General features: G+C 37.8%; 1 protein-coding gene across 1 annotated transcript in view; it reads right to left on the bottom strand.

Moving 5' to 3' along the window:
• The window catches only part of LOC124802719 (dipeptidase 1-like), a 518352-nt gene that overhangs the window by 62422 nt on the left and 443791 nt on the right, over positions 1-12139 (bottom strand). The gene's annotated exons all lie outside the window — the stretch shown is intronic.

Genomic DNA, 12139 nt, shown 5'->3' with positions numbered 1-12139 from the left:
TTATGATGTAAAAAATGGCATATGTTTTTCACTGCACATTAGTGACACAATTGTATGGTTGCATTTTTGCCAAAAATTGAAGGCCACAGAATATTTGCCATCATTCACAAGAAAAGTAAATAGACAACCACCTTCATTTCCTTTCTGTGTTGTCTTGCAACACACGCAGATTAAGTTTTCCATCAGAAAGTGCAACAATGGAAACTTTTATCCCACACATTTTAGCAAAGAAGCATGTCCTATGTCACATAATTTACTCATTGTAAGGTAGAGGAAATTTGTTAACTGAAGATGTAACATTCTAAATGTCTATGTGTAATTTTTTTTCCAAAATTGATTTTATTCACTCTATATGAGCTACATCCATACGCGTATAATACTAGACGCGCTTTATCATATGACGAAGGTAAGACGTTGTAACAGTGACCAACAGATGGTGTTGGTGTTAGTTCCTTCATTCTAAATGTGCCCGACAATCTGCAGTGAATTTTATTACACCAGTTTTAAGCATGTACTTAATAGCTGCTGTATTGTTGTTGTGTTGTGGGTACGTCTCTGCTGTGGAAAAACAAAAGGATGCTTGTAATGTTTCAAAACATTGCTTATCTGTGAAAGTTCAATAGCATAATGCATGAGTTAAGGGGCAGAATATACTACAAGTTCAAGTTTCTAGAAAAAAACTGATCTGTCCTCATCCTTATTACAGATGGAGCGATTCAACCGAATTTTTGTGATATCATCTGTCTGTTTTAACCCTTGATGTAGCTGTGTTGTGTTGTGTGACATCATGGTCGTGCCACCCATTTGAAATGAATTGCATATTCAGAGGGCATGTTGAAGTATGCATTGGCACTCTCTCGGGTGGGATGTTTGTTTCTAAATTGTTTGTGAGTGCTGTTAGTGATTTATTGGACTTCTTGAGTGGTGTTTGTGAGTGTAATACTGGAAGAGTTTGCACCATTTGCTAGTGAGTTATTTTGATGTCCGCAGTCACTGCAATAGGTTTATTTTTAGGTTTGGAATTATTAGTTTGATATGTTGTTCATGGTTGGAGATTTAATTTTAAGTTTTATTTTTTGTTAGTTATGGATATGACAATCAAGATCATGAATAGGTTTCCTGGATGCTGCAATGGGAGACATGTTGACTATGATCAAATTTCTACAGTTATTTGATTTAACTGTCACATACGTAAAGTATTACATTTATGGAGAAGGTATCAGACTGATGAAAGATGCTGCATCGTAACATGGAGTCAGTAAACGTGACACTGTCAGTGTTACAGTATATGTTGTTATATCCAGAGGGTCGCTCATTTGTGAATTTAGGCTGGCTATTCAAGAGATTCTGTTGATGGAATTATTTTTAGTACCTTTTTTTTGTACCACTAGATTGCTAGTTTTATGTATCAGCTGACTATGGCTGGTACGTATTTTATTTTATTGTAGTATGTGTGGTAGATGTGCTTATGTGCATAACTGTGCATTTCTTGTACATTGATACAGATGTTAATGCAAATTTTTACATATTTTTGGGTTGTGCTGCTTGTTTGTTGGTAATTATGTTGGATTGTTATTAATAGATATTGTGGAGTTTGTTTTACCCAAATTGGTGAGGTTAGGTTTTTGGTATTTAGTTATATGGGCGAAATTTCATTTTGTGGTACCTCGAAATTCGTTTTAGCTATATAGGATTAGTAGAACATCAATCCTAGGAGAACAAAGTGTTAATTCAATATTGCTACCTCCCACTAACAAACTGGAAGGGACTGACGAAGTACCTTGTTCAGTCATGACGAGATGTGCTAGTGTCATATCAGAACCAGTCTCACACATCATAAACATATCATTGTCAGAAGGAGTCTTTCCACAACGATTAAAAATTGCAAAACTAAAACCAGTGTATAAAAAAGGCAATATACAAGAAGTGGGAAACTATAGACCAACAGCTTTATTATCAGTATTTTCGAAAGTAATAGAGACAGTCATGAAAAACAGAATTACAAATTACCTCGAGAAATTCAATCTATTGTATGTAAACCACCAATTCATTGAAAATATTGTAACGGGGCTAGATAGGAACAACAGTACAATAGGAATAAACCTGGATTTATCAAAGGCATTTGATACTGTCCAACATGATATCCTGCTAGACAAATTAGAATATGTTGGTATACGAGGAGTGGCAAAAAAGTAGTTTCCGTCATACCTCCATAATAGGAAACAGGTAGTAGAAATTGCAACAACAAACAGTAAAAATCAAAGTATTGTTTACAGATTGGATATTCAGACTGTGCCAATTGGGGTATCGCAGGGAGTGTTCTAGAACTTCTATTTCTTCTTTACATAAATGATATCAAGATTCCAGTAAATGGTACTCACTACTTACTTACTTTTACTTTTTCGTGTCCGGAAACTACAATTTGTTTGCCCAATATTGGGCAATGTCCAATGCTTCTTCTTTAGCCAGCCATAGATCGTCGAGGGTGCATCTGTGCGGGCAGGCTGGGCATTGTAGGAGATGTTCCATGTCCTGTCGAGTGCCGCAGTCGCATTTGTTGTCATTTTCGTCCAACAAACCCCATTTGATCAGATTAGATTTCACAGGAGCCACCCCAGTTCTGATGCGATTAAGCATTCTCCAGGTTTTCCAATCACCAGAAACGCCGCTTGGTGGGTCCTCTCTTAGTGGATAGTAGATGGGGGGCTCATCTAAGGCGCAACTTAGGAAACGGCGTCTGGATTTGAGTCTGCTGGGGCCACACTCTGGGCAAAATATTGAGTGACGAGCATCAAAGGTTTGTTTTAGCTCCTCGGTATGTTCATGGGCTTTCCTACGTGAGTCAGGGTTTGTCAAACCTGTGGCCCTGTAAAGATTTTCTATGGTGGTAGGTACTCACATAACCCTGCTTGCAGATGACACAAACATTGTAGTAACTGACATAAACTGGGTATTGCCAACATCTGCAACCAGAGTTAGAGAATATTTGCAAAATAGGTTTGAAATGAACAAATTAACCATAAATATCTCAAAAACTAATTATATCCACACTCTGATCTGGATCTCAGAATACAAAACAAAGAAATTGTGAGAGTTGCTACCACAAATGTCTTAGGTGTACATATAGACGAAAATTTAGACTGGAAATCCCACACCCTGTATCTCTCTCATACGTTATGCTCTGCTTGCTTTGCATTATGTGTTATTAGCTTTGTATGTAGTAGGAAATGTAGCAGAACTGTTTAATTTGCTTATATACATTCTGCTATTACCTATGGCCTCACTTTCTTGGGTCGTAGTAAGAAAAATCTCAAAACCATCTTTACTCTACAAAAACAAGCTGTTAGAATAATTACCAACAGTTCAAGGCTAACTCCTTCAAAGCAATTATTTCAACAGCTAAATATTCTACCCCTACCGTGCCTCCATATACAAAAAAGCGTAATTAATGTAAAAAGAAATACTGACAATTTCCGCTCCAACTCGGATCTACATACTTACAACACAAGAAAGTGCAATGACGTACATATCAAAAGAGTTAACAAGGCTTTGGCGCTTTGAGTTGTGTGTGGATTTATGGTATTGTGGATTTCGTTTGAGTTATATCAGTTATATGAAATTTTCGATACCAGTTTCTTTTGCCAGGTTTTTCTTATTGTGCCTCTGCCTCTACACCTTGGGGTCTTGAGTTCGATTGCCAGCAGGTTGGTTGTATGTGTTGTCCTAATCATTTCCTCTAACACTCTATGACGTGCAAGTGTCTGAAGTGGCGTCAAAGACTTTTTCATCAAGTGGCCAAACGATCCCAAATGGTGTTTCCTAACTAATAATGCCATATGATCATTTACTTATTTTTTATTGTGGTTTTGGCGATTACTGAGAATCCTGTTTGCTTGTTTTTGGCTTTAATATTTGCTTTGGTATGTCTGCATTTTTAGGACTGCCATATTTATTTTGTCCCTTCCAAAACCCTCTAATTTTTGCGCTTGTCCCATTAGTTTCAAGTTAGTTCTGGAATTTAATATTATCCTATTTTTTGTGTCTTTCTACATTTGTGTGTGTCTGTCTGGGTAATTATGTAATCTGCTGGTTGCAGACTACTTATCTGCTGTAGTTCTATCAATTTTTCAAGACTTATCATGCAGTTCAGCTTATATATCAGAAGATAAGCGGCATTTCTAACTAATAAATAGTCTTGTCAACACACTGATTTTAGTCAAAGTTTCCAATATGTTTTACAAATGGTTCAAACGGGTCTGAGCACTATGGGACTTAACATCTGAGGTCATCAGTCCCCTAGAACTTAGAACTACTTCAACCTAACTAACCTAAGGACATCACACACATCCATGCCCGAGGCAGGATTTGAACCTGGGACCGTAGCGGTCGTGCGGTTCCAGACTGAAGCGCCTATAACCGCTCGGCCACACCGGCCAGCTATATTTTACATTTAACTGATAGAGTGTCATGAAGTTGCCCCTGTTCTGAACTAGTCTCGATTCTGCCATGTCACTTTTTATAAATTTACAACAGGACTTGATGTACTGTGTCATTATTACAAAAATGTTTTTCAAAAATTACAATTGCGATGTTAAGAATTTGTTAAAATTATATATATGCTAAATTACATGGTTACATAAATAATTTTCTCCACTAATAATCTTATAAGTTGTGCAAATGAATCATGCTTAATTACTCCAGGCAATAATACTTCAATTCAATTCAATTTATTAGTGTCCTTGTAGTGCATCATCAAAATGAAATAGGACTTGTCAATAAACATTACAATTTCAAATACATGTACATGAAAATTTATAATTGAATTTACTTGTCACTTAGACATTACAATTTTAATAGAATTATAAGAACATTAACATAAAAATATACAAGTAGGATAACAATGTACAAAAAAAAGCTAGTGATTCTCACATCAAAGATTATTTCCATTCTTATATTAACACTGTTTCACACTTTCATAGAAACAGCAAGTATTTAAATGTGAGCAATTACACATATTTATTATGTCAGGGAAATATTAACTGCGCTTTTATTGTCAATGATTCATAAACTCTTCAATACCGTAAAAACTATTTTAAATATGTGCAGTTTTGGTATTATTTTTAGTTCTTTGGGGAGAGCACTGTAGAGGATTTTGGGTTGGTATAGTACACTTTTGTGATACATAGCTGTTTTATGAATTTCTCTGTGGAAATCATTCCTATTCCTTGTTTCGTAGTTGTGAAATTCTCTGTTTAATGTAGAAAATTCCTCGTGTTCTTTTAAGAAACATATGCTTTCATATATGTATAAGGATGGTAGTGTCATGATTTTTAATTCTCTGAAAGCATGCCTACAAGAGTCTCTATACCCTATACCTTTTATTATTCTGACTGCCTTCTTTTGTAGTCTAAATGAATGTTTTGTTAGACTGTTGTTCCCCCAAAAATGTACACCATATCTTAATAAACTGTGCATGAATGAGAAATAAACACATACAACTGTTTTAATATTACATGAGCTTTAAAGCATTCTAAGTATATAACATGTTTGACTTAATTTTTTGTTCAATGATATTACATGCTTTTCCCATCTTAAGTGTTCATCAAACCATACGCCCAAGAATTTAGTGTATGACACTTGTTCAATCTTACACTTGCCCAGTTCTACTGTAAGGTTAGTTTTTATTTTATTTGTAATATGTCTGAAGTTGATCCAGGTTGTTTTTTTTTGGCATTCACAATGAGTCTGTTTTCATTAAACCATCTGTCTGCCTCGTCTGTTGCTAATGAGACTTTTTCCTGTAAGTCAGCTTCACTATTTGCTTTAACAAACAAACTTGTATCGTCAGCAAACAGTACTGCCTCTGCTTCAGATAGTTGACTTGGTAGGTTATTGATAAATATTAAAAACAGTAATGGCCCTAACACTGATCCCTGGGGTACTCCATACAAAACTCCCTTGAATCTTGATGAATATGTCCTATCTGCATGGCTTATCTCCACCTTCTGATACCTGTCTGACAGATATGATTCCAACCATTTGTGGGCAGCTCCACGTATCCCATAGGCATATAACTTCCTAAGCAGTAACTTATGGTCGATGACATCAAAGGACTTTGGTAAGTCTAAAAACAATCCACAATTTAATTTCTTTCTGTTTATGGAATTTAGAACAAGTTGCAAAAAATTGAAGATAGCTGTTTCAGTTGATTTATTTTTACGGAAACTATTTTGCGCATTAACCAATATTCTATTCTTAATAAGAAATTTGTATAGTCTATGATACATTATCCTTTCTATTATTTTTGAGAAACCTGACAACATTGATAAAGGCCTAAAGTTACTAAAATCATATTTAACACCGTTCTTGTAAAGTGGCTTTATAGTTGACATTTTAAGTTTTGATGGAAACAGACAACAGCCAGTGCTTCCAACACCGGAAAAGCAAAAAGAATGGGCCCTTCTCAGAGCCAACTCTGACGATTGCAAGCCTAAACGTAGAGGGTATCACCAAAAACAAACAACCAATCATATCACAACTTTGCCGCATGCACAAACGGGACATACTGTGTATACAAGAAACAGAAAAGAAAGAAGGGGCAATAAGACCAGAAATAGAAGGAATGAAATTAGCCATAGAAAATCCACATCCTAAATATGGCAGCGCTGTCTTCACAAAACCTGAGATGGCCATAATATCAACTAACATAACTACATACAATAACATAGAATTACTGACCGTCGAGTGTAGCACCTTCACCGTAACGTCAGTATACAAGCCGCCCGGAGAGAAGTTCAACTTGACTTTGCCGCCAAACTTCAATAACCAGAAAACACAGTTCATCTTAGGAGACTTCAACTGCCACAGCACATCATGGGGCTACAACATACAGACGACAACGGACATAAATTAGAGCAGTGGGCGAAAATAAATAACTTATCCCTGATCCATGATCCCAAGCTACCATGCTCGTTCAGCAGCAAAATCTAGAAGCGCGAATACAACCCTGACATTTTTGTTTTGTAAGCGCAAACGTAGAAGACTGATGCTTAAAAACTGCATATGCACCTCTTCCTAAAACACAACACCGACCTATCGGAATCCACATATTCGCTGCTTTGAGAACAACGAAAATACCATTCCGCAGACGCTTCAACTTTAAAAAAGCTACATGGACAGAATATGCTGTGGAACTGGGTGCAGAAATAAAAAATCTACACCCAATTCCAGAAAATTATCAAACTTTCGTAGAGACCCTCCAAAAGATTTCTCGAAGACACATACCCCGAGGCTGCAGAGAGCATTTCATCCCAGGTCTCTCTGACGAATCAAAGAACATCCTGAGGGAGTACGAAATGCTTTATGAAAGGGACCCCTTTAGTGAAGAAGTAGTCCAATGTGGAGAAACACTAATGGAAATGATTAGTGAATCAAGACAAAGGAAATGGGTCGAAACTCTGGAAAGAATGGATATGACTCACAGTAGCAAAGTCATGGAATGAACTCAATGAAAAACGGGAAAGCAGCGGGAGTCGTCGAACAGATCAAACAGCTCGGACCTAGTGCCAAGCAATGGATCCTGCAGCTCTTTAATCATTGCTTAAAAACGTGTAAGATCTCAAAGATGTGGAGGAAATGAAAGGTAGTGGCGCTACTAAAACCTGGGAAAGACGCAGGTCAACCGAAGAACTACTGCCCAATAGCACTACTGTGCCATCTTTACAAACTGTACGAACAAATAATCCTAAACCGCATAGCAAATATCACAGACCAAAAGTTCATTCCCCAACAGGCTGGATTCAGACCCGGGAAATCATGCACCAGTCAAATCCTAGCACTCACAGAACACATAGAGGAAGGGTTTGAAAACAAACAAATAGCAGGTGTAGCATTGGTGGACTTAAGTTCTGCATACGACACCGTCAACCACAGAAAGCTCATGGAAAAACTGTTCTGTACATTTAAGGATCATCAGTTGACGAAAACCACTGAATCTCTGCTGCAAAACAGACAGTTCTATGTAATGCTGGATGGAAAAAAAAGCCGATGGCGTCGACAAAAGAACGGTCTCGCCCAGGGCAGTGTGCTGGCCCCTACTATTTAACCTATACACCACTGATCAACCAACACCGGAATGTACTACCCATTTCTTGTATGTCGATGATCTGGCCACTACAGCGCAAGGAAATAGCTTCGAGGAAGTAGAAGGGAAATTAGAAAGCTCGCTACATGTAATGTCTGAATATTATAAACAGAACTCCCTCAAGCCAAATCCATCCAAGACACAGGTTAGCGCTTTCCACCTCCGCACAAAACAGGCAAACAGGAAGCTGAACGTCACCTGGAATGGCAACAAACTGGACCATACGGACAAACCAACGTACCTTGGTGTCGTGCTGGATGGATCACTGACGTACAGATATCACTGTGAAAAAACCTGCCAAAAAGTTGCTGCCACGAACAATATTTTAAGAAAACTGACGAATAGTAAATGCGGAGCTAGTCCAACTGTATTATGAACAACTGCTCAAGCACTCTGCTTCTCCATGGCAGAATATGCATGCCCTGTATGGTCTCGATCCACACATGCCAAAAAAGTCACTACAGTCCTTAATGAAACATGCAGGCTAACAACAAGATGCATGAAACCCACTCCACTTTGGAAAATATACAAAGCAGCTGGATTCTCATCTCCTGAATCCCAAAGAATTGCGCACAAACATACAGAAAAATTTAAACAGATTTTCGACGAGCGCCACCCGCTGCATGGTTCTTCATGTGGATGTAGCAGACTTATATCCCGCAAGAGATTTCTCACTAGTGAATTGAACAAGCCTCCGAAGGACTACCCTCCTCACGAGAAATACCCAGCGGCAGTACATCAAGCTGGAAGATTTGGAGAACACTGAACCGCATCAGAACAGGCGTAGCACCAGTTAAAGCAAACCTAGTCAAATGGGGCTTCAAGGACGAAGGAAACAACAAATGCGGCTGTGGTGAAGCTCAGGAATGGAGCACCTTCTACAGTGTTCCATCTGCCCCACAAGGTGTACCCTTGACGAACTATGGCTTGAGAAGAGAGAAACATTGGACTTGGCCCGACATTGGGCTGAAAGGCATTGAAACAAATCTCCAGACACGAAAAAGTAAAATAAAAGTAAGATGGAAACACACCTGTCTTAAAAGATTCATTTATAATTTCAGTGAGATGTGAGGCTATGTTTCTTGTACTTTGCTTAATGATTTTGTCAGGAATCCCATCACACCCACATGACATTTTATTTTTTAACTTATTTATAGCATTTAGTACCTCTGATTCAGTTACTGGACCAAGGAACATTGTCATGTCATTCATGGGATTTTTACCTTGCTATTGGAATTGCATTTAGTTTTAATTAAATTTCTTAAATATGTTGGCAATCTGAAGTGGGTCCGTAACAGTTTTACCCCCACTTTTAATGACACAGCTGTTAACTTTTCTTTTGTGTCTACCTATATTTTTATTTATTACCTCCCAAGTTGACTTCATTTTGTTGTTACCTTTTTCAATATATGAATCATTATCAAGCTTCTTAGCTGCAATTATTACTTTCTTGTACAGGCTTCTATAACATTTCACATGTGCTTTCCATGATACGTTCTTCCTGGCCGATTTATTTAACTTTCTGAGAGTGTCTGATGACTTTCTAATCCCCTGTGTAACCCATGTTTTGGTTTTATGTTTAGTTTTGACTCTTTTTATAGGAAAGGCAACATCGAAGCAGTGTCTGTAGCTTTCAAAGAATGAGTCAAACTTTGTGTTGACATCACCACTTGATTCCCTACCTCAGTTGTTATTTTCCAGAATGTAATTAAAAATTCTTATGCTGTCATCATTTATAAATCTCCTTTCTCTGTAATTGATATTGATAACAAGGTCCTTGTAAGATGTGACATTTAAACTCAATTTGATACCCTTGTGATCCGAGATATCAGTGTCAATTACTTCAGTGTTATATTCACACTTGTCCTTGTTTATAAATACTTGATCTATTATAGTTTCTGACATATTTCCGCATCTGGTAACTTCATTTACAGTTGCCATCATATTATGACACAAAAACAGATTACACAGTTGCTGTTGTTTACTACAATCATTCTTAAAGTTAACATTAAAATCACCAAGAACAATTACATTATGTTTAAGTTCATTCAGCAGTCACTCAAGGTTTTCCATAAAAATAGCAAAGTTGCCGAATGGTGATCGGTACAAACACACAATAGTAATTTTTAATTTGGTTAGCTCACATATACTGTATTCAAAATCTTTATCTACGCATTTTAGTTTACATTTAATTTCTTTTGATTCTACCCCTGTCCTAACATAAATACATGTCCCACCCCCTTTATGGTTGATTCTACAAAATTTGCTAATCATTTGAAAATTTGGAATAATTATGCTAGATGCTTGCATTTCTTTTACCCAGTGCTCACTTATGCATAGTATGTTAATGTCTTTTAGATAGTCAGTTAATAAAACTTCTATTTCAGCTAATTTACTTTATAGTCCCTGCACATTTTGGTATACAACTGTTAAAGTTTCATGTAGTGGATTTGCTGACACTGTAAATATTCTGTCTTTTCTTCTTCTTCCAATTGCGAAGATCGCATAAAAAATAGTCACTACGCACAGCAGCTCTTTTATCCTGAGGCTTTTCCTTTGAGATGTCTGCAGAGCAGCTGATGAGTTTCTGGATCTAGTAGAATGGTTCTTGGCTGTTGGTGTGGTTGCAGTCTTTGTTACAAGTGAGCATGAGGCATTAAGTGTGTGGAATGTGCTGACAGTTTCATCCTTGGAGATTTCAGGTGCACGTGAGTTTACACTAGGTTTGTAGGCTTTCTCATCTGAAGAAATTGTTTCCTCTTCAACTCTGCTGGATGGTCCCGACATTTCTGCCGGTACCCCATATTCTACCACTCCTTCAGATACTGGTACCGGTATGTTAGGTATCTCTCTCATCTTAGACATTTCCTTGCAAATTTCCATTTGCTCAGTTACTGCTATGGTGAGGATACTAGGCAGTTTGTGTTGATCATTGAGATTATCCTCCCCCCATGAACCATGGACCTTGCCATTGGTGGGGAGGCTTGCGTGCCTCAACGATACAGATAGCCATACTGTAGGTGCAACCACAATGGAGGGGTATCTGTTGAGAGGCCAGACAAACGTGTGGTTCCTGAAGAAGGGCAGCAGCCTTTTCAGTAGTTGCAGGGGCAACAGTGTGGATGATTGACTGATCTGGCCTTGTAACACTAACCAAAATGGCCTTACTGTTCTGGTACTGCGAACGGCTGAAAGCAAGGGGAAATTACAGCCATAATTTTTCCCGAGGGCATGCAGCTTTAATGTATGGTTAAATGATGATGGCGTCTTCTTGGGTAAAATATTCCGGAGGTAAAATAGTCCCCCATTCGGCACTCCGGGCGGTGACTACTCAAGAGGAAGCCATTATCAGGAGAAAGAAAACTGGCTTTCTATGGATCGTAGCGTGGAATGTCAGATCCCTTAATCAGGCAGGTAGGTTAGAAAATTAAAAAAGGGAGATGGATAGGTTAAAGTTAGATATAGTGGGAATTAGTGAAGTTCAGTGGCAGGAGGAACAAGGTTATAAATACAAAATCAAATAGGGGTACTGCAGGAGTAGGTTTAATAATGAATAGGAAAATAGGAATGCGGGTAAGCTACTACAAACAGCATAGTGAACGCATTATTGTGGCTAAGATAGACACGAATCCCACGCCTACTACAATAGTACAAGTTTATATGCCAACTAGCTCTGCATATGACGAAGAAATTGATGAAATGTACGATGAGATAAAAGAAATTATTCAGATAGTGAAGGGAGACGAAAATTTAATAGTCATGGGTGACTGGAATTCAAGAGTAGGAAAAGGGAGAGAAGGAAACCTAGTAGGTGAATATGGACTGGGGCTAAGAAATGAAAGAAGAAGCTGCCTGGTAGAATTTTGCACAGAGCATAACTTAATCATAGCTAACACTTGGTTTAAGAATCATGAAAGAAGGTTGTATGCATGGAAGAACCCTGGAGATACTAAAAGCCATCAGATAGATATTATATAATGGTAAGACAGAGATTTA

Source organism: Schistocerca piceifrons, chromosome 6 (genome assembly GCF_021461385.2).
Source record: "Schistocerca piceifrons isolate TAMUIC-IGC-003096 chromosome 6, iqSchPice1.1, whole genome shotgun sequence".
In the NCBI taxonomy this organism is placed as follows: Eukaryota; Metazoa; Arthropoda; class Insecta; order Orthoptera; family Acrididae; genus Schistocerca; species Schistocerca piceifrons.
The sequence above is the reverse complement of the archived record's forward strand: the minus strand, read 5'-3'. Positions and strand labels throughout refer to the sequence as shown.